This window comes from Littorina saxatilis, unplaced genomic scaffold (genome assembly GCF_037325665.1).
Source record: "Littorina saxatilis isolate snail1 unplaced genomic scaffold, US_GU_Lsax_2.0 scaffold_193, whole genome shotgun sequence".
NCBI lineage: Eukaryota > Metazoa > Mollusca > Gastropoda > Littorinimorpha > Littorinidae > Littorina > Littorina saxatilis.
Genome location: NW_027126699.1, coordinates 189223 through 212552, shown reverse-complemented (window position 1 = coordinate 212552; position 23330 = coordinate 189223). Strand labels below are relative to the sequence as shown.

The 23330-nt window shown below is 45.1% G+C and overlaps 1 long non-coding RNA gene across 1 annotated transcript in view; it reads right to left on the bottom strand.

The window, feature by feature from the left end:
• Positions 1–4763: 4763 nt before the first annotated feature.
• The window catches only part of LOC138955195 (uncharacterized), a 48700-nt gene continuing 30133 nt past the window's right edge, over positions 4764–23330 (bottom strand). Inside the window, exons 3-4 of the long non-coding RNA XR_011452138.1 lie at positions 6103–6188; positions 4764–5362 (exon numbers count right to left, since the gene is read on the bottom strand). This is a non-coding gene — a long non-coding RNA (uncharacterized lncRNA). The remainder of the gene's footprint in view (positions 5363–6102; positions 6189–23330) is intronic.

Genomic DNA, 23330 nt, shown 5'->3' with positions numbered 1-23330 from the left:
TGTCTCTGATTTAAGGTAAAGCATGTACATGAGAAAGTATGTGTACAAACAGAAAACACACAGTTACCATGTTTGTTATCACGTGTTTATTGATTGATTAACATTTTGGAGACAAAAAAGAAACCAAAGGTAACTTCTCGATTTCAAAGTAAATAATTTCTGTCACTTTCCACAATCTGTAAAGTTTTTTTCCCGGCAATAGATTCATTTAAAGTCTTAGACAGAAAACCGCTACAACAGAATTCACGCCGTCGATCCAAATATTCTTAGTATGCTCCCCCTAACTTCATGTTTGTGGAAACGACGCGAAACAAAGTTGAGTCTCATTCTAAAACGCATTACAAAAGATACTTTTCGTCAATTGTGTCGCTTGATTTTGATAGCACTGCTTGCTAATGTACTAAACAAACTACATGCTTTCAGATGTCTACTTTGGATGGCATTTCGAAGAGCATTTACACGATTTGTGCTGTAAGAAGTAATTTGTTAATCTATTTTTATCTTTCCCCATGTTTAACTCAAGGCAGCAGTTATTGTGCTTCGATCTGTTTATCCAGGGATATTCTTTAATCTAAAACACTTGCTTTGTACCACCAATGATAATTTCAAAGCTTTCCATCTTTCTATATCTGGACGATTAATTACGACGCTCGGAATGTTATTGATACACTCCCCCGACAACCTTTGATACGCTCCCCCTATAAGTGATTTCTTTTCTGAGTACGGTCCCCCGACAGTTTACGTTTGCTTTCCGTACAGTTGTCGGCTTGGTTAACTCCCTAAGAGAAGGGTATTTCGTGTCGAACTTCAACATAAACACGCTTATATATAAGTAGAGGTTACACAACGAGTCTCAGTTGATAGTAACAATATAGGTCGAAGTTAGCTGATCATGAAAAATGCAAGCTTGCAGTATTTAACTGAAGCTCGCATTTTTCATGATCCGCAAACTTCGACCACTATTTTTACATTTAGTCAAGTTTTGACTAAATGTTGTAACATAGACGGGGAATCGAGATGAGGGTCGTGGTGTATGTGTGTGTGTGTGGGTGTGTGTGTATGTGTGTGTGTGTGTGTGTGTGTGTGTGTGTGTGTGTGAGCGATTCAGAGAAAACTACCGGACCGATCTTCACGAAATTTCACATGAGAGTTCCTGGGTATGATATCCCCGGACGTGTTTTTATTTGTTCGATAAATGTCTTTGATGACGTCATATCCGGCTTTCCGTGAATGATGACGTCATATCCGGCTTTCCGTGAAAGTTGAGGCAGCACTGTCATGTCCAAATTATTTGAAATTTTGGTCAAGCAATGTTCGAGGACGTCCGGACTATGGGATTGATTTTCAGCTCGGCAGCGTAAAATTTAGTTAATTAGTTTGCTCATTAAAGTTGTCATTAAAATCGAATTTTTGCTAACAGATTTAAAAATGATTGCATCGTATTCCTCAATTTAACCTGAATTCAAAAACATAAACATATGTCATGTTTACTCTAAAAATGTGCTCAGAATGACAGAAAATAGGTTAAGTAAGTACTGCGTTTGGCTTCATAGTACTTCCATACGAATCACTATCACTAATCGATCGATGTTAAAAAATAAAAAAACCCGCACTTTTTTGTTTCTAGTTATAGCCTGATCGTGTAGACCAGATACTTGGCCACAAATAGCACCTGTTTTTTTTAAATAAATCATCATGTCGATTCCGTGCGAATGAGCTTTTGCCAAACAACCCTTTTTAACACTGTCTAAGTGATCTTTGCTCGAACAATTTAGTCTTAAACGCTTAGGTAAATAATTAAAATTAAATGGTGTTGTTGAGAAATGAATTTCCTCCAAACATGTCTTTACTTTGTTAAAAAAAACATGCATTTCTACGATTTTTGTAGCATGTTGAAGAGACACGTTTGTCTGCAATCACGACTCGCTTTACCCCTACCCTGTATAACACAATTTATGAACAAGTAACACATAACAACGATTAAAAAAAATATGCATTTATCGTAGAGCCAGTAAAATATCCTCTACGAATCTGTTTTTCTTTTTGATTTACCTTATCTGGTTCATAGTTTACGACAATTTGAAAATGACGAAAAATCACTCGCAACAGTGGGCGCGAATAAGTTGCGTTTCTTTTGACGGGGACTGTACAAATGGAGCTGTCAGCAGTGACTTTAGACAGCTTTTTGAACGTTACTCGCGAAGAAGAGGTCACAACGGAGCCTTTGATGACGCCAACTCACATTGAAACTGCGGGTGTTTGTTTGCAGTTGTGCGCAGAGTGTGGAAAAAGGTACAAGCACAAAGAGACCTTAGAAGACCACAGAAGAGATGTTCACGGTTGCGGCAGTGGAGCCACATTGCTGTGCTCCTACATGCAATGTTTTATTACTTTTTCAAAGTCGGAAAAAGGTTTCTCGCAATGGCGGCATTTTAACTTTGATCCGTCCATTTTACCAGGAGAGAGTGAGATCCGAAACTAAAACGGAAGTGTCTGTTAACAAAACAGCTGCCTCATGATATAGGTCGAGCAAAAATTAAAAATGCCTTTGTCACCTTACCACGCCGCATACATTTATATTACATGTCTTTTATATCAATTACATGAATAAAAAATCGCGTGAGGCAATATTCACTCATTCAGTTGAATTATAAAAAAGCTGCCGTAAAAGATGATTGCATATGCATGGTGTATGTGTCACAGCCAAAAATTGTTTTACCAAATAAAAAGTTACCGTTTCACGAATCAATCAATCAATGAGGCTTATATCGCGCATATTCCGTGGGTACAGTTCTAGGCGCTCTGCAGTGATGCCGTGTGAGATGAAATTTTATAAGGCCAGTAATTGCAGCCATTTCGGAGCATATTTACCTTTCACGGCCTTATTCCAAGTCACACGGGTATAGGTAGACAATGATTAACTGTGCCTAAGCAATTTTGCCAGGAAAGACCCTTTTGTCAATCGTGGAATCTTTAACGTGCACACCCAATGTAGTGTACACGTGGGGGGGGGGGGGGGGGGGGGGGAGTTCGGACACCGAAGAGAGTCTGCACACAAATTTACTCTGAAATAAATTTCCGCCGAACCTGGGATCGAACTCACGCTGACAGCAGCCAACTGAATACAAATCCAGCGCGCTACCAACTGAGCTATATTTCCGCCCCCTGAATATGCTGTTCGTGTGGCCAGAGTGTGTGAGAGATCCCTTAAACAAGCATCTATTCAGGGGCCCGAGTTGACTTTTGAATACTGCACGTTTTTTCAGGTCGCGTTGTCTCTGTTGTCTCTGTTGCCAGTGATGAGAAAGCTCTCGACAAGTAAGACAAGTAAGTAAGTTGAATTTTCTTTTGCAGTCTACACGCTTATTTTTCGTCTTGCCGATCTGACGCTTTTTACATTTAGTCAAGTTTTGACTAAATGTTTTAACATAGAGGGGGGAATCGAGACGAGGGTCGTGGTGTATGTGTGTGTGTGTGTGTGTGTGTGTCTGTCTGTGTGTGTGTGTGTGTGTGTAGAGCGATTCAGACTAAACTACTGGACTGATCTTTATGAAATTTGACATGGGAGTTTCTGGGTATGAAATCCCCGAACGTTTTTTTTCATTTTTTTGATAAATGTCTTTGATGACGTCATATCCGGCTTTTCGTGAAAGTTGAGGCGGCACTGTCACGCCCTCATTTTTCAACCAAATTGGTTGAAATTTTGGTCAAGTAATCTTCGACGAAGCCCGGACTTTGGTATTGCATTTCAGCTTGGTGGCTTAAAAATTAATTAATGACTTTGGTCATTAAAAATCTGAAAATTGTAAAAAAAAACTAAAAATTTATAAAACGATCCCAATTTACGTTTATCTTATTCTCCATCATTTGCTGATTCCAAAAACATATAAATATTATATATTGGGATTAAAAACAAGCTCTGAAAATTAAATATATGAAAATTATTATCAAAATTAAATTGTCGAAATCAATTTAAAAACACTTTCATCTTATTCCTTGTCGGTTCCTGATTCCAAAAACATATAGATATGATATGTTTGGATTAAAAACACGCTCAGAAAGTTAAAACAAAGAGAGGTACAGAAAAGCGTGCTATCCTTCTTAGCGCAACTACTACCCCGCTCTTCTTGTCAATTTCACTGCATTTGCCATGAGCGGTGGACTGACGATGCTACGAGTATACGGTCTTGCTGAAAAATGGCATTGCGTTCAGTTTCATTCTGTGAGTTCCACAGCTTGACTAAATGTAGTAATTTCGCCTTACGCGACTTGTTTTCTATTTGTGTTTGAAAACGACATTACACGGGTGATTTCCACACATTTCAACAGAAACAAAGTGCTGCATTTTGTATTCAGCTTTCCGGGGCTGTGTTGTGACACAGCAACGTCTATATCAACGTCTTTAGAAGATTCATCATTGTCCGGAAAACAATATTTACAATGAAAATCTCGACCGGGCCTCTTACTGTGTTTAAGTGAAAACAAATTACAAATACCAAATTATGCGTGCATGACTCGAAGCAGAAACAAAGGGGTGAAACACTTCTGTCACCCCACCTAGGTTAAGTGTACTAGAGTGCAAACAAAGTTTGATGTTTGAATGATGATGCAGTGCAGATTATGTTGACATTCAGGCACAGAAAAGCAAAGTTAACTAATTAACCAGATGTCTGTTGTTTGATAAACGTACGGCATAGGTTCACGGGGTTGTAGTTTGCTCATTAATAACTAAATTTCTCAAATTCTAAATTATTTATCTTGGGGGGGAGTGTACTAAAGCTTATACAGGGAGCATACTAAGCACAGAGACAGAATCTCGGGGGAGCGTATCAAATGCAAGTCAAAACAGTGATTTACATCACGAACAACTCTCCAGTGCTGTTATGGTTGGTAAACAAATTTAGCCGATCGAAACACAATTGAACACACAATGAATGTATACGAGCTGTACGACCACATGAAGCTTCGTTTCTCCATAGTTTATGTTTTAAGTGGAATATTCGTTGGAAAACGCAACTTTGATGCACATACTGTTTACTTGCTCTTCAATCGGACGTAAAGTTGACATTATAAAACACTCAGGGCTTACGATATAACCTTCGATGAGTAGATGCGACTAAAAAGTAAACATCCTAACTTTGTTAAAATACCTTTTATTTAATTGTTCATAGACATACTACCTAAGGCACGCATCGCAGCGACAAACAGGAAGTTAGGGGAAGCGTACTAAGAATATTTGGATCGACGGCGTGGATTTCTTACCAGTTAGTTCAGGTGTGGCTTGTTCTTATGGTCAAAACATCAGAACCAGTCACTCTTCTCCTGAGGTGCCTGTGATTCACTGTGGGGGCCGCACTGATAGCTATGAATTTACATTAAACTTTAAAATAACTGTGTTATCATACACGGTTATGTACTGGTCAACACGCACGCACGCACGAACGCAAACACACGCACCCACCCACACACACACACACACACACACACACACACATACACACACACACACACACACACACCTACACGCACCACACACACACACACATACACAGACAAAAATACACACACACATACACATACACACACACACGCACACACACAGACAAAAATACATACACACATACACATACACACACGCACACATACAGACTCGAGGCCTTGAGTTCGAATCCCTGCCAAGTCGTTTATTTTTTCTGCTCGATCCTTCTTGACAAGTATGCCCAACTTTGAGAGAGCAAACCGAATGTTACCACTGCAAAATTTAAGCGTTGACTGAAGCTCTCAAGGTCATACACGCCGTATAGATGGGGTTTCGGGTAGCGTTTGCTGTACATAATTCTGTACATGATTTTCACCTTATCTTTTCAAACTCGTAGCCCCGGATAGTCATAAATAGACCACAGCTTTAACGGAAGTAAACTGCAGGACTAACTATGCAGCTCAAAATATCAAATGATTTAGACACCCACTCTTTGTATCATTCTCAAAATGCATTATACACTAAACGTTTTACATATTTCTACTCATAAAACGTATTCCTACGATAAAGGCCTGACTAGGGTCAACATATAATTGAGTGGATTCGAGCCTTATTTGTCTTACCTATTGTTTTCTGGTGTCAATTGTCCTCCTGGTCAGTACATCAGATCCGACACTCGTCCTGCCTGTGATTCACTGTGGGAGTGAGGCTAATATATAAATAGTTCACATTAATTAATTTCACAATGTGTGTGTTTAGTCATGCAATGTCATGGTCAAAACTTGCACGCACTAACCTACCCAAGGACGAATAAGAGTACACACACATACACTCACGCACACACACACACATACACACACACACACACACACACACACACACACACACATATACACACACACACATACACATACAAACACACACACACACATATGCACGATCGTACAAATCTTCAAACACACAAAGTTAACGACACAAACGCATGCACGCACGCTTTCACGCACGCACACACACACACACACACACACACACACACACACACACACACACACGCACACACACACACAAATAGCATAAATAATTCTTAGTTAATATACGAGTCACAGTTGGAGACTTTTAACTCCGAAATATAAAATGCCTTTCAAGTTAAGCTGAAAAGGATGCAGGCAAACATGAAAGTACCAACAATGTCCAGAACAAAACAATTTAATGTATACAATTGCTGGAAATTGAATAAACAAGTGAGACATGATTGATATTAAAATAGCTGCAAATAGAACAAGACATTCGATACACCATGGAAACATTCACTGGAATGTGACAGTACAAAAGAAGGGGAACGTTTTTCTTTTGTAATGAAATAATCCAGGAGTGTTCGAATTGCAAAACAGGTACTTATCAATCAGTCTTACCATGAAAAAGACCATGAACAAACAAAGGCACAATTCAGTACAAAAAGAAGCCCTGTAAAATGTAAACATTACATGTTAGATTAGAACAATTCACAGAAACTTCAAAGGGTTTGTTAATTATTATATAAATACATATGCAATGGAATCATTGTTTTAATTAGCATCTAAACTAAATCGTGCAGAGTAATTGTGCTTCACTTCAAACATCAAGATAAATTGCAAACATGTTAAGTTTCATACTGAAAGCCTTTATGTGTTTAACATAGTAGCGTTATTTGTTGAAGCTGCTAGTATTATTAAATGCACTAAGTTTTTGTACAATCAACTAACCTGGCAGCCGGAAGAATTATTCTCAAAGTGTGTATTGTCAAAGTTTATTTTGTTGCTATGTTGTAGATGCTATTCTAAAATGTCCTGAGTTATTTCTTTTCTCCTCATTGTTCAATTTTGTACATGTGCCTGTCAATTACGTATTCGTTTAATATGCTTACTATAGAATGCGTTTTATGCCACGGTTGTATGTCGTGAAGAACTAGTCAGAAAACAGCACACACTAATTTTGAACATTTTAAATTGAAGTCTGGATCATCAAGTAAACAAGGTTCTTGTTTCAATTGTTTGCATGTCTTTTTAAAACACCATTACCTATAAACTCCAACAAATAAGTCGTCAATGTTTTTTTCCTAGGCAATACGCGAGAAGTTAGCACCGTGTTTTGATTGATATGTGAATACGAATGTTGATGCAACGATTTTATATGACCATGCAACATTAAAAGACTCAACGTTTCTGGCTCTTTGATTAACTATATTTTACCTCCTGATCCTTCAACTTTTGTCACACTTAAAAACATGCAAAGTTTTAATCAATTTCATTGAACAATGAAATCATCTTGGTGCCTTCCCAACTTTGTGATAAACCGGTTATGACGTCATCAAAAATCTAATCTAATCGTAATCTAAATAATGGGGAACACCTTTTTGGGGATAGTTCCTGACAGTCTTTATTAAAACATTTACTCAAACCTTGATAAAAATAACCGACCTACCGTACCGTACCGACCTTCTTTCGTTTAACCAGGTCATTGGAAACAAACATTTATTGTTTTGGAACTTAAGATTATCCAGTTTACTTGTTTGATTATGTGCTTTCAGGTTAATGTTCAAGATGAAGCACAATCATTCTGCATAAAAGTTGCACTTACCTCTGACACTGGTGGTCGACACAGGGCTCAGCAAAGATGCGTGTTGTGAATCTACACTTACCTTTGCTGGGTTTCTTCATCACTTTCACTCTACGTGCATGTGTTTTGGTAGTTATAGTCAAGTGGTGCATGGCTGGTGGCCAGATGTATTCGTGTATGTCATTGTAATGTACACTCGCACACACTTCAAGCCAGTGTCTTCCTGTACCAGTCATTTTTCCCGCTTTCGATGAGGAACGTTTGTGTTACATACACTAACATAGTTAGAGAACTGGAAAGAGAGAGAGTTGAATAGAGAGAGAAACGCGAGGATTACTTTCTCACCCAGTTTATTTCAGGTACATGTGAAAGTTCTGTTATGTATAGTAGGGGAAGGGCTCTTATATATGAACTACTTTTTAATTCATGCTGAAAACTAGCTTGTTTTCTTGTGAAGAAGTTAAATGTTGTGCTTGGTAGTTCTCTCTTTCGTTAACCGTAATGCCTAATTAGAGCTAATTAGCAAAACATCAATACAGAATAATTCACAACTAGTCCATATTAGTAGCATGGACGCCCAATTGTGACCAGTGAAGAGACCATCATCAATCATTGTAAAGAGCCAACTTACTTAAAAGTAGTATGATTCAACTCAGTGTGCGAGTCAGACTAATTCAAATACGTATGACATTTTTTCGTTTTGGTTGGATGAGATACATATTTGAAGCACAACAAGAAACTAACGAAACTGATTAAAAACAGAGATTAAATAGATGAGTTTTGTCAAATTTGAAGTGGAAAAGACAGTTTCATATATTTTTTTGAAAGATTGAGATCTATAGTTATATAGGTCATTTTTAGCAAACTTTTTAATATGTAACGCATGACTGAAACCGGTCCTAATCTTGTCCTGTCTTTTATTCTATTTTATGTTGTCAAGGTGGTCAATACTGGAGGAAAAACATATACTTTGTGATTTTGCTATTACTTTTGTTTGCGCCAGAAAGATCGGGCCAACACTACTAACATTTAACAATTACTTCTTAGCTGTCTCACATAGTAAGTGTTGTATGTTAGGAGCTGTGTCTATGGACAGAAACTAGTTCGTTTTAAGCAACGAATTTAGATTTAACGCTGCCAGATCAGTTTCAAAAGAGAACAGGCGTAATGATTTTGTGGTTTGTGTGTTTTGACATGTGCAAGTTATCCAGAGAAGGAAAGGTGCATGGCAAACACAAGTTTTTTGAGTGCTCTGGCACGGTTAGTTTGTCAGAACAGGAGGTGGTCCATAATAGGATCCAGTCCATATAAGGGGCCCTTCCCCAAGCTACACCTAAGCAATTTAATTCACGACACAAAGACTACAATCACAGAAATATTCACAGAAATATTCACAGAAATATGTAGGACGCACATATCTCCGGTTTCCTAACACTGATGAAACAAACAGCACCTTGAACCCGAGTAGCCTGCCGTATCCCAATGTTACATTTGACTTGATAGAAATCAAATCCGGCTGAGAGTCATGCACAATAATCATATTGTGAGCAATACTCGACCATCCTATCGAAAACTGTACGGGCTATATTATAGCTTTGCGCAAAAGTGTGCGCTGCGACGGCTAGGTTCTCGGGGTATAAGCAGCTTATGTGCACAAAAACAAAATCAGAGTGTTTCAAACAGTTTGAAATGGTACTGCATCAATAAAACTATTGATTCCTAGGACATCCAATACAGCTCTCTATGTAAAGGGTGTATTCGTATCAAAATATGCCTAATTTGTTTTTGAAAAATGCCGAAGTTACTGTTTAACTAACAGTTTGGACCAAAGCGTTTAGCTATGAGTGCATACACACAAAGTTTCCGTCTCCAGTCTACTTGGTGTGTGTTACGTCACGTCATTTTCACTTTTCTGGATAATGTCAAATCTTGTCAAAGACGTTTTGTAAGCCACAATCTAATCAAATACATATCAGAGAAAGGTGCATTCATCAGATGTTTACTTGCAGGTACCTCAGATGAGATAGTTCATAAACACTTAGTGTGATAGTTCATTTCCGAAGTACACCCCCTAATTTTGTAAGTCAAAGTTATGTCATGAAAGATTCATTGCAGGTGCAATATTCAAACAATAATCCGCAAGCTTAACCTACATTCAGTAGCTACATGGCATATATTGTACTTCTTTATTCTGTGTAAATCATGTTAGCCAGAGAGTTTAGTATAACACACTTAATTCAGTGTTTCCTTCAGTGAAACGTAAAACCGCCCAAAACGGTATGCACCCGATTTTTTCAGTAAATCTATACATATAAATAAAAGAGAGTGTCTGTCTGTGTGTGTGTCTGTGGTCGCCATACCTCTGAGATGGCAAGAGGCAGGAACAAGATAGTGTGCACGTACACTCCCTAGGTGCCGCAGATGTGCACCTGGGTTTTAGTTTCTTGATTCATTGTTTCCTTTCTCAGATTATGGACCTCCCATTTATTGAATACAGCCTATATGGTGCAAGACCAGTTCAGTGCCTACTGTTCACCTGTAGCAAGCACATCATGCCAGTAATATTAGAGACTCGCTATAATTGCTCCTATGAGGGGAAGAAATGAAGAATGAAAAATTAACTGTACAGTTCCGGAAATTTCTAGAAGGTAAGGGAGATAACTCTTTTTTGTCTGTGGTCGCCATACCTCTGAGATGGCAAGAGGCAGGAACAAGATAGTGTGCACGTACACTCCCTAGGTGCCGCAGATGTGCACCTGGGTTTTAGTTTCTTGATTCATTGTTTCCTTTCTCAGATTATGGACCTCCCATTTATTGAATACAGCCTATATGGTGCAAGACCAGTTCAGTGCCTACTGTTCACCTGTAGCAAGCACATCATGCCAGTGATATTAGAGACTCGCTATTGCTCCTATGAGGGGAAGAAATGAAGAATGAAAAATTAACTGGACATGCAGTTCCGGAAATTTCTAGAAGGTAAGGGAGATAACTCTTTTTTTGTATCCAAACAAAAGAGGTAAAGCTAATCATAATGGGATAGCGAGCGTCTTAAATTGCAACAGGGCTCCGCTTACTCCCGGGCGAAGGTCTGTGTGTGTGTGTGTGTGTATGTGTGTCTGTCTGTCTGTGGTCGCCATACCTCTGAGATGGCAAGAGGCAGGAACAAGATAGTGTGCACGTACACTCCCTAGGTGCCGCAGATGTGCACCTGGGTTTTAGTTTCTTGATTCATTGTTTCCTTTCTCAGATTATGGACCTCCCATTTATTGAATACAGCCTATATGGTGCAAGACCAGTTCAGTGCCTACTGTTCACCTGTAGCAAGCACATCATGCCAGTGATATTAGAGACTCGCTATTGCTCCTATGAGGGGAAGAAATGAAGAAAGAAAAATTAACTGGACAGTTCCGGAAATTTCTAGAAGGTAAGGGAGATAACTCTTTTTTGTATCCAAACAAAGGAGGTAAAGCTAATGATAATGGGATAGCGAGCGTCTTAAATTGCTACAGGGCTCCGCTTACTCCCGGGCGAAGCCGGGCTTAACTGCTAGTCTTTAATAAATATGGCGCACATTGTCAATCACAGATACATTCTATCTTCTTACTTTATATTGACGGGCATTTTGGAGGTTTAAATGCAACTCTTATGAAAACTAGCACTGCCTGAAAATGAAAAGGATACGCAATTAAAGGCGTTATTTGTCTGAATGAGATTCATCACTAAGTTATCGTCTCCCGCATACATTTCTTCACAGGTATCTGTATCACTTTTGCACCTACGCTTTTGAGCAGGCATTTTTAGGTGTATTAACGTCCATGTTAGGTCCATTACACTCCATCCTTACGTGCCTCTCAAAAGTCTTCTCATGACATAACTTTGAATTACAAAAATAGGGGGTGTACTTCGGAAATGAACTCTCACACTAAGTGTTTATGAGCTATCTCATCTGAGGTACTTGCAACCAAAATCCCGATGATATGTATTTCATTAGATTGTGGCTTACAAAACGTCTTTGACAAGATTTGACATTATCCAGAAAAGTGAAAATGACGTGACGTAACACAATTTCTGAAATGCAAGGCCTCCTGGTGCTCCTATGTGTTGCACGTAAACACTCTTTCTACTTGATGTTTAACACCTTCCAATTTTTTGATAGTTCACTCAGAAATATCTACTCTGCTGCCTGCGGTTAAGCTGATATTATACGGAACCAATCTCCTGGCACCTGAGAGAATTACAAGCATTGAAATGAACAAGCGACTTTCATCCTTACAAGTTATAATATGACTTTCATCTTCATAGTACGTTATAATATGACTTTCATCCTCATAGTACGTTATAATATGACTTTCATCTTCATAGTATGAGTTATTTCTAATATGCTGACTGTTAGCAAATGATAACAAGACATGTCGAGAAAAAAGATATCAAAATGAGCCTTTAGGCGAATTTTGATAGCGTTTTCGAGACATGTCTTGTTATCATTTGCTAACAGTCAGCATATTAGTAATAACGGTTTTATTATCCGTGCGTGGTAACAAACATAATACCCGAAGCGACCCTGCAAGTAAAGTGTCGCCATTTTGGCTTGGTTGGTTACAAGGTAAACAGAGCAAACAAAACAAACATCCAGCACACTTTCAGCTTTCAAGTAATCTTTCCCAAAAAGTTTAATTCACAACGTGTCCCTTCTTTTCTGTGCATAGTATCATAAAAACACTCAACAACAACAAAAAACCAGAACACAGACTCGAAAATGCTAACAAACAGAAAGTCCGAAATTGGAACGGACAGTTCTCGGAAGAGCCATCTCAAATGTTGCACATTTGTGTTGCGCATGCGCAGTTGAATGCGGTTAAATGTCGGTGGAATTGAATGTTGATCGTTGCATGCGAGAGGTCACAGTGATGGAACATTGGCGGATTTGGTCTCGTTGGAGGCATGGCAGGTTCGTATTCCGGGTCGAAAAGAGCTGCTACCTCGTCGTTGCTGAGTTCCACGTCCTGTCGGATCGTCTTGCTGGCTTGTGACAGTCGCCGATGCAACGAGGCGACCGCGTTCGATTCTGCTTCCCGTCGAAGTTTTGGCTGGTTCTTCCCGCGAAGTATGACTTGGGAGCAGTGCCAACTGCCTATTCTCTGTGAGCTGGGACGACATAGCAGCTGCCATCTCTAGTTTTTTGGCGGTGGATGTTTTTTTGTACGGTTGCAGGGAGTTAGATCTAACAGTTTTGTGACCGGTGACACTGATAATGTCAATTGGACTGAAGTTCTTGTCTGCGAGTAGTGTTGCACCCGTCGCTCGCACGCTGTGGTTTGTGTAGATCTATATCTGCGACAATTGACACAGCTCACTTCTTCATAGTGTGGACGCCCATGGGTCTGCTGTCATACCATGTTTCGTCATCTCCATGGAACGTGTTGACAGGGAATTGCCAAAGATGCTCACACTTTGGATTTAGCAGAGACAGGTACTTGTTGTAGCTGTACACTGACTGGACAGCTGCTGTCCCCAGTCTCTGGCATGACTCCAGTCACAAGTTCTTCGTCTCCAGCTCTGTGATTCTTGGTAAGTTCATCAAACCGTTTGATTACGTATTGTTTCCCTGTTGTTTGATCCATCTTCACTTCGAAGGTGTCTTTCGTCATTTTTTCAAAGTTTTCCAGGCCCCGTCTAAAAAAATAAAACCGGACATCTAACTGAATCTTGTTCAAAAGGCCAGTGGGGGTGTTGGGAGACTTGAATTTTGATGCGTATAGGTTTTTTTAGATCTTCTTGATTGATGGCAGGTTTGTTTGCCATGTTGCCAAAAGCACATAGGTGTAGTCTGCTACTGACAGCACCAAAAAGAGTTGCTTCCCTTTACTCAGTATTAAACTTACTTGCCATTCTATTTCCCTCCCACCGACAGAATTTGCTTTTTAGCACATTTTACACAGTAAATTGCATGAGAAAAATGTCAAAAAGTGACATTCAGTAGAACAATTCACCCTGATGTTTTTTATATTAATTTTTATTTTGTCGTGGTGATTTTTAATGCGTTATACAAAAAGGGTCCCGCCTTGAACGTTATAACATTTAACAGGTCACCTAGAATCAGTCCTGATTTGTCACATAGCCATAAAGGGCACTAGAATGATAATAATACGTTATAATATGACTTTCATCTTCATAGTACGTTATAATATGACTTTCATCTTCATAGTACTTTATAATATGACTTTCATCTTCATAATACGTTATAATATGACTTTCATCTTCATAGTTAAGTACGTTATAATATGACTTTCATCTTCATAGTACGTTATAATATGACTTTCATCTTCATAGTACGTTATAATATGACTTTCATCTTCATAGTACGTTATAATATGACTTTCATCTTCATAGTACGTTATAATATGACTTTCATCTTCATAGTACGTTATAATATGACTTTCATCTTCATAATACGTTATAATATATAAACAGAAACGAAAGCTCAATGATCACTCTTGACTTTAACTGACAACAAAAACTGTGTCGATGCTTAACATGACTGTTTTCAGCATTTCTATAGCTATTGCAAGACAGCGGCTTGAACCACAAATTTACCAGCTAAGAAGGAGAAAAACATTTGTACAGGCATTTTCCACGAGCCCGTCTTTTTCTTCTCACATGCTTCAGACGTGACAACTGGCTTGAACTCGTATGTGCAAGTGCACATGTACTTACGTACACCCCCCCACACACACACACACACACACACAAACACAGAAAGAGAGAGAGCGAGAGAGAGCGAGAGAAAGGGAGAGAGATAGAAAGACGCAGAGAGGGAAAGAGATAGAGATTGACAGACAGACAGAAAGACAGACAGACAGGGAGGCAGACAAACAGAAAGACAGACAAACAGACAGACAGACAGACAGACAGATAGACAGAAATAGACACAGACAGACAGACAGACAAACAGACAGACAGAAAATCTCTTCAGCAGCGAGTATGGTCAAAGGCAGAAGAAAGTGCACATCCAAGCTATATATGAAATTATCAAATGTATTGAAGCTTCTTAGCATTCTATTGTTATTCTGTCTTTAGATCATATAACTTATCAGTGCGTAGAGCACTTTTGGTCCTTCCCGGTGTGGTCTTTATAGACAGGTTCCACTGTACGCCAAACCATTGCTCCCCCGCCCTTCCCTTAGCTAGTGCAGGGACACTTCATGATACTCCCAACCACCACTTCCCCGCACTTCCCTCAGCTAGTGCAGGGACACTTCATGATACTCCCAACCACCACTTCCCCGCCCTTCCCTCAGCTAGTGCAGGCCAACTTCATGATACTCCCAACCACCACTTCCCCGCCCTTCCCTCAGCTAGTGCAGGGCAACTTCATGATACTCCCAACCACCACTTCCCCGCCCTTCCCTCAGCTAGTACAGGGCACCTTCATGATACTCCCAACCACCACTTCCCCGCCCTTCCCTCAGCTATTGCACGGCAACTTCATGATACTCCCAACCACCACTTCCCCGCCCTTCCCTCAGCTAGTACAGGGCAACTTCATGAAACTCCCAACCACCACTTCCCCGCCCTTCCCTCAGCTAGTGCAGGGAAACTTCATGATACTCCCAACTACCACTTCCCCGCCCTTCCCTCAGCTAGTGCAGGGCAACTTCATGATACTCCAAACCACCACTTCCCTGCCCCTCCCTTAGCTAGTGCAAGCCAGCTTTATGATACTCCGAACCACCACTCTCTGCCCCTCCCTCAGCTAGTGCAGGGCAACTTCATGATACTCCCAACCACCACTTACCTGCCCCTCCCTCAGCTAGTGCAGGCCAACTTCATGATACTCCCAACCACCACTTCCCCGCCCTTCCCTTAGCTAGTGCAGGGACACTTCATGATACTCCCAACCACCACTTCCCCGCCCTTCCCTCAGCTAGTGCAGGGACACTTCATGATACTCCCAACCACCACTTCCCCGCCCTTCCCTCAGCTAGTGCAGGCCAACTTCATGATACTCCCAACCACCACTCCCCTACCCCTCCCTCAGCTAATGCAGGCCAACTTAATGATACTCCCAACCACCACTCCCTGCCCCTCCCTCAGCTAGTGCAGGCCAACTTCATGATACTCCCAACCACCACTTCCCCGCCCTTCCCTCAGCTAGTACAGGTCAACTTCATGATACTCCCAACCACCACTTCCCCGCCCTTCCCTCAGCTAGTGCAGGGCAACTTCATGATACTCCCAACCACCACTTCCCCGCCCTTCCCTCAGCTAGTGCAGGGCAACTTCATGATACTCCCAACCACCACTTCCCCGCCCTTCCCTCAGCTTGTACAGGGCAACTTCATGATACTCCCAACCACCACTTCCCCGCCCTTCCCTCAGCTAGTGCAGGCCAACTTCATGATACTCCCAACCACCACTTCCCCGCCCTTCCCTCAGCTAGTACAGGGCAACTTCATGATACTCCCAAACACCACTTCCCCGCCCTTCCCTCAGCTAGTGCAGGTCAACTTCATGATACTCCCAACCACCACTTCCCCGCATTTCCCTCAGCTAGTACAGAGCAACTTCATGAAACTCCCAACCACCACTTCCCCGCCCTTCCCTCAGCTAGTGCAGGGCAACTTCATGATACTCCCAACCACCACTCTCCGCCCCTCCCTCAGCTAGTGCAGGCCAACTTCATGATACACCCAACCACCACTCTCCGCCCCTCCCTCAGCTAGTGCAGGCCAACTTCATGATACTCCCAACCACCACTCTCCGCCCCTCCCTCAGCTAGTGCAGGCCAACTTCATGATACACCCAACCACCACTCTCCGCCCCTCCCTCAGCTAGTGCAGGCCAACTTCATGATACACCCAACCACCACTCTCCGCCCCTCCCTCAGCTAGTGCAGGCCAACTTCATGATACACCTAACCACCACTCTCCGCCCCTCCCTCAGCTAGTGCAGGCCAACTTCATGATACTCCCAACCACCACTTCCCCGCCCTTCCCTCAGCTAGTGCAGGGCAACTTCATGATACTCCCAACCACCACTTCCCCGCCCTTCCCTCAGCTAGTACAGGGCAACTTCATGATACTCCCAACCACCACTTCCCCGCCCTTCCCTCAGCAATTGCACGGCAACTTCATGATACTCCCAACCACCACTTCCCCGCCCTTCCCTCAGCTAGTACAGGGCAACTTCATGAAACTCCCAACCACCACTTCCCCGCCCTTCCCTCAGCTAGTGCAGGGCAACTTCATGATACTCCCAACTACCACTTCCCCGCCCTTCCCTCAGCTAGTGCAGGGCAACTTCATGATACTCCCAACCACCACTTCCCTGCCCCTCCCTTAGCTAGTGCAAGCCAGCTTTATGATACTCCGAACCACCACTCTCTGCCCCTCCCTCAGCTAGTGCAGGGCAACTTCATGATACTCCCAACCACCACTTACCTGCCCCTCCCTCAGCTAGTGCAGGCCAACTTCATGATACTCCCAACCACCACTTCCCCACCCTTCCCTTAGCTAGTGCAGGGACACTTCATGATACTCCCAACCACCACTTCCCCGCCCTTCCCTCAGCTAGTGCAGGGACACTTCATGATACTCCCAACCACCACTTCCCCGCCCTTCCCTCAGCTAGTGAAGGCCAACTTCATGATACTCCCAACCACCACTCCCCTACCCCTCCCTCAGCTAATGCAGGCCAACTTAATGATACTCCCAACCACCACTCCCTGCCCCTCCCTCAGCTAGTGCAGGCCAACTTCATGATACTCCCAACCACCACTTCCCCGCCCTTCCCTCAGCTAGTACAGGTCAACTTCATTATACTACCAACCACCACTTCCCCGCCCTTCCCTCAGCTAGTGCAGGGCAACTTCATGATACTCCCAACCACCACTTCCCCGCCCTTCCCTCAGCTAGTGCAGGGCAACTTCATGATACTCCCAACCACCACTTCCCCGCCCTTCCCTCAGCTAGTACAGGGCAACTTCATGATACTCCCAACCACCACTTCCCCGCCCTTCCCTCAGCTAGTGCAGGGCAACTTCATGATACTCCCAACCACCACTCTCCGCCCCTCCCTCAGCTAGTGCAGGCCAACTTAATGATACTCCCAACCACCACTCCCTGCCCCTCCCTCAGCTAGTTCAGGCCAACTTCATGATACTCCCAACCACCACTTCCCCGCCCTTCCCTCAGCTAGTACAGGGCAACTTCATTATACTACCAACCACCACTTCCCCGCCCTTCCCTCAGCTAGTGCAGGGCAACTTCATGATACTCCCAACCACCACTTCCCCGCCCTTCCCTCAGCTTGTACAGGGCAACTTCATGATACTCCCAACCACCACTTCCCCGCCCTTCCCTCAGCTAGTACAGGGCAACTTCATGATACTCCCAACCACCACTTCCCCGCCCTTCCCTCAGCTAGTGCAGGCCAACTTCATGATACTCCCAACCACCACTTCCCCGCCCTTCCCTCAGCTAGTACAGAGCAACTTCATGAAACTCCCAACCACCACTTCCCCGCCCTTCCCTCAGCTAGTGCAGGGCAACTTCATGATACTCCCAACCACCACTCTCCGCCCCTCCCTCAGCTAGTGCAGGCCAACTTCATGATACACCCAACCACCACTCTCCGCCCCTCCCTCAGCTAGTGCAGGCCAACTTCATGATACTCCCAACCACCACTCTCCGCCCCTCCCTCAGCTAGTGCGGGCCAACTTCATGATACACCCAACCACCACTCTCCGCCCCTCCCTCAGCTAGTGCAGGCCAACTTCATGATACACCCAACATCCACTCTCCGCCCCTCCCTCAGCTAGTGCAGGCCAACTTCATGATACACCCAACCACCACTATCCGCCATTCCCTCAGCTAGTGCAGGCCAACTTCATGATACTCCCAACCACCACTTCCCCGCCCTTCCCTCAGCTAGTACAGGGCAACTTCATGATACTCCCAACCACCACTTCCCCGCCCTTCCCTCAGCTATTGCACGGCAACTTCATGATACTCCCAACCACCACTTCCTTGCCCTTCCCTCAGCTAGTACATGGCAACTTCATGAAACTCCCAACCACCACTTCCCCGCCCTTCCCTCAGCTAGTGCAGGGCAACTTCATGATACTCCCAACTACCACTTCCCCGCCCTTCCCTCAGTTAGTGCAGGGCAACTTCATGATACTCCCAACCACCACTTCCCCGCCCTTCCCTCAGCTTGTACAGGGCAACTTCATGATACTCCCAACCACCACTTCCCCGCCCTTCCCTCAGCTAGTGCAGGCCAACTTCATGATACTCCCAACCACCACTTCCCCGCCCTTCCCTCAGCTAGTACAGGGCAACTTCATGATACTCCCAACCACCACTTCCCCGCCCTTCCCTCAGCTAGTGCAGGGCAACTTCATGATACTCCCAACCACCACTTCCCCGCCCTTCCCTCAGCTAGTACAGAGCAACTTCATGAAACTCCCAACCACCACTTCCCCGCCCTTCCCTCAGCTTGTGCAGGGCAACTTCATGATACTCCCAACCACCACTCTCCGCCCCTCCCTCAGCTAGTGCAGGCCAACTTCATGATACACCCAACCACCACTCTCCGCCCCTCCCTCAGCTAGTGCAGGCCAACTTCATGATACTCCCAACCACCACTCTCCGCCCCTCCCTCAGCTAGTGCAGGCCAACTTCATGATACACCCAACCACCACTCTCCGCCCCTCCCTCAGCTAGTGCAGGCCAACTTCATGATACACCCAACCACCACTCTCCGCCCCTCCCTCAGCTAGTGCAGGCCAACTTCATGATACACCCAACCACCACTCTCCGCCCCTCCCTCAGCTAGTGCAGGCCAACTTCATGATACTCCCAACCACCACTTCCCCGCCCTTCCCTCAGCTACTGCAGGGCAACTTTATGATACTCCCAACCACCACTTCCCCGCCCTTCCCTCAGCTAGTACAGGGCAACTTCATGATACTCCCAACCACCACTTCCCCGCCCTTCCCTCAGCTATTGCACGGCAACTTCATGATACTCCCAACCACCACTTCCCCGCCCTTCCCTCAGCTAGTACAGGGCAACTTCATGAAACTCCCAACCACCACTTCCCCGCCCTTCCCTCAGCTAGTGCAGGGAAACTTCATGATACTCCCAACTACCACTTCCCCGCCCTTCCCTCAGCTAGTGCAGGGCAACTTCATGATACTCCCAACCACCACTTCCCTGCCCCTCCCTTAGCTAGTGCAAGCCAGCTTTATGATACTCCGAACCACCACTCTCTGCCCCTCCCTCAGCTAGTGCAGGGCAACTTCATGATACTCCCAACCACCACTTACCTGCCCCTCCCTCAGCTAGTGCAGGCCAACTTCATGATACTCCCAACAACCACTTCCCCGCCCTTCCCTTAGCTAGTGCAGGGACACTTCATGATACTCCCAACCACCACTTCCCCGCCCTTCCCTCAGCTAGTGCAGGGACACTTCATGATACTCCCAACCACCACTTCCCCGCCATTCCCTCTGCTAGTGCAGGCCAACTTCATGATACTCCCAACCACCACTCCCCTACCCCTCCCTCAGCTAATGCAGGCCAACTTAATGATACTCCCAACCACCACTCCCTGCCCCTCCCTCAGCTAGTGCAGGCCAACTTCTTGATACTCCCAACCACCACTTCCCCGCCCTTCCCTCAGCTAGTGCAGGCCAACTTCATGATACTCCCAACCACCACTTCCCCGTTCCCTCAGCTAGTACAGGGCAACTTCATGATACTCCCAACCACCACTTCCCCGCCCTTCCCTCAGCTAGTGCAGGTCAACTTCATGATACTCCCAACCACCACTTCCCCGCCCTTCCCTCAGCTAGTACAGAGCAACTTCATGAAACTCCCAACCACCACTTCCCCGCCCTTCCCTCAGCTAGTGCAGGGCAACTTCATGATACTCCCAACCACCACTCTCCGCCCCTCCCTCAGCTAGTGCAGGCCAACTTCATGATACACCCAACCACCACTCTCCGCCCCTCCCTCAGCTAGTGCAGGCCAACTTCATGATACTCCCAACCACCACTCTCCGCCCCTCTCTCAGCTAGTGCAGGCCAACTTCATGATACACCCAACCACCACTCTCCGCCACTCCCTCAGCTAGTGCAGGCCAACTTCATGATATACCCAACCACCACTCTCCGCCCCTCCCTCAGCTAGTGCAGGCCAACTTCATGATACACCCAACCACCACTCTCCGCCCCTCCCTCAGCTAGTGCAGGCCAACTTCATGATACTCCCAACTACCACTTCCCCGCCCTTCCCTCAGCTAGTGCAGGGCAACTTCATGATACTCCCAACCACCACTTCCCCGCCCTTCCCTCAGCTAGTACAGGGCAACTTCATGATACTCCCAACCACCACTTCCCCGCCCTTCCCTCAGCAATTGCACGGCAACTTCATGATACTCCCAACCACCACTTCCCCGCCCTTCCCTCAGCTAGTACAGGGCAACTTCATGAAACTCCCAACCACCACTTCCCCGCCCTTCCCTCAGCTAGTGCAGGGCAACTTCATGATACTCCCAACTACCACTTCCCCGCCCTTCCCTCAGCTAGTGCAGGGCAACTTCATGATACTCCCAACCACCACTTCCCTGCCCCTCCCTTAGCTAGTGCAGGGCAACTTTATGATACTCCGAACCACCACTCTCTGCCCCTCCCTCAGCTAGTGCAGGGCAACTTCATGATACTCCCAACCACCACTTACCTGCCCCTCCCTCAGCTAGTGCAGGCCAACTTCATGATACTCCCAACCACCACTTCCCCACCCTTCCCTTAGCTAGTGCAGGGACACTTCATGATACTCCCAACCACCACTTCCCCGCCCTTCCCTCAGCTAGTGCAGGGACACTTCATGATACTCCCAACCACCACTTCCCCGCCCTTCCCTCAGCTAGTGAAGGCCAACTTCATGATACTCCCAACCACCACTCCCCTACCCCTCCCTCAGCTAATGCAGGCCAACTTAATGATACTCCCAACCACCACTCCCTGCCCCTCCCTCAGCTAGTGCAGGCCAACTTCATGATACTCCCAACCACCACTTCCCCGCCCTTCCCTCAGCTAGTACAGGTCAACTTCATTATACTACCAACCACCACTTCCCCGCCCTTCCCTCAGCTAGTGCAGGGCAACTTCATGATACTCCCAACCACCACTTCCCCGCCCTTCCCTCAGCTAGTACAGGGCAACTTCATGATACTCCCAACCACCACTTCCCCGCCCTTCCCTCAGCTGGTGCAGGGCAACTTCATGATACTCCCAACCACCACTCTCCGCCCCTCCCTCAGCTAGTGCAGGCCAACTTAATGATACTCCCAACCACCACTCCCTGCCCCTCCCTCAGCTAGTGCAGGCCAACTTCATGATACTCCCAACCACCACTTCCCCGCCCTTCCCTCAGCTAGTACAGGGCAACTTCATTATACTACCAACCACCACTTCCCCGCCCTTCCCTCAGCTAGTGCAGGGCAACTTCATGATACTCCCAACCACCACTTCCCCGCCCTTCCCTCAGCTAGTACAGGGCAACTTCATGATACTCCCAACCACCACTTCCCCGCCCTTCCCTCAGCTAGTGCAGGGCAACTTCATGATACTCCCAACCACCACTTCCCCGCCCTTCCCTCAGCTAGTACAGGGCAACTTCATGATACTCCCAACCACCACTTCCCCGCCCTTCCCTCAGCTAGTGCAGGCCAACTTCATGATATTCCCAACCACCACTTCCCCGCCCTTCCCTCAGCTAGTACAGAGCAACTTCATGAAACTCCCAACCACCACTTCCCCGCCCTTGCCTCAGCTAGTGCAGGGCAACTTCATGATACTCCCAACCACCACTCTCCGCCCCTCCCTCAGCTAGTGCAGGCCAACTTCATGATACACCCAACCACCACTCTCCGCCCCTCCCTCAGCTAGTGCAGGCCAACTTCATGATACTCCCAACCACCACTCTCCGCCCCTCCCTCAGCTAGTGCGGGCCAACTTCATGATACACCCAACCACCACTCTCCGCCCCTCCCTCAGCTAGTGCAGGCCAACTTCATGATACACCCAACATCCACTCTCCGCCCCTCCCTCAGCTAGTGCAGGCCAACTTCATGATACACCCAACCACCACTATCCGCCATTCCCTCAGCTAGTGCAGGCCAATTTCATGATACTCCCAACCACCACTTCCCCGCCCTTCCCTCAGCTAGTACAGGGCAACTTCATGAT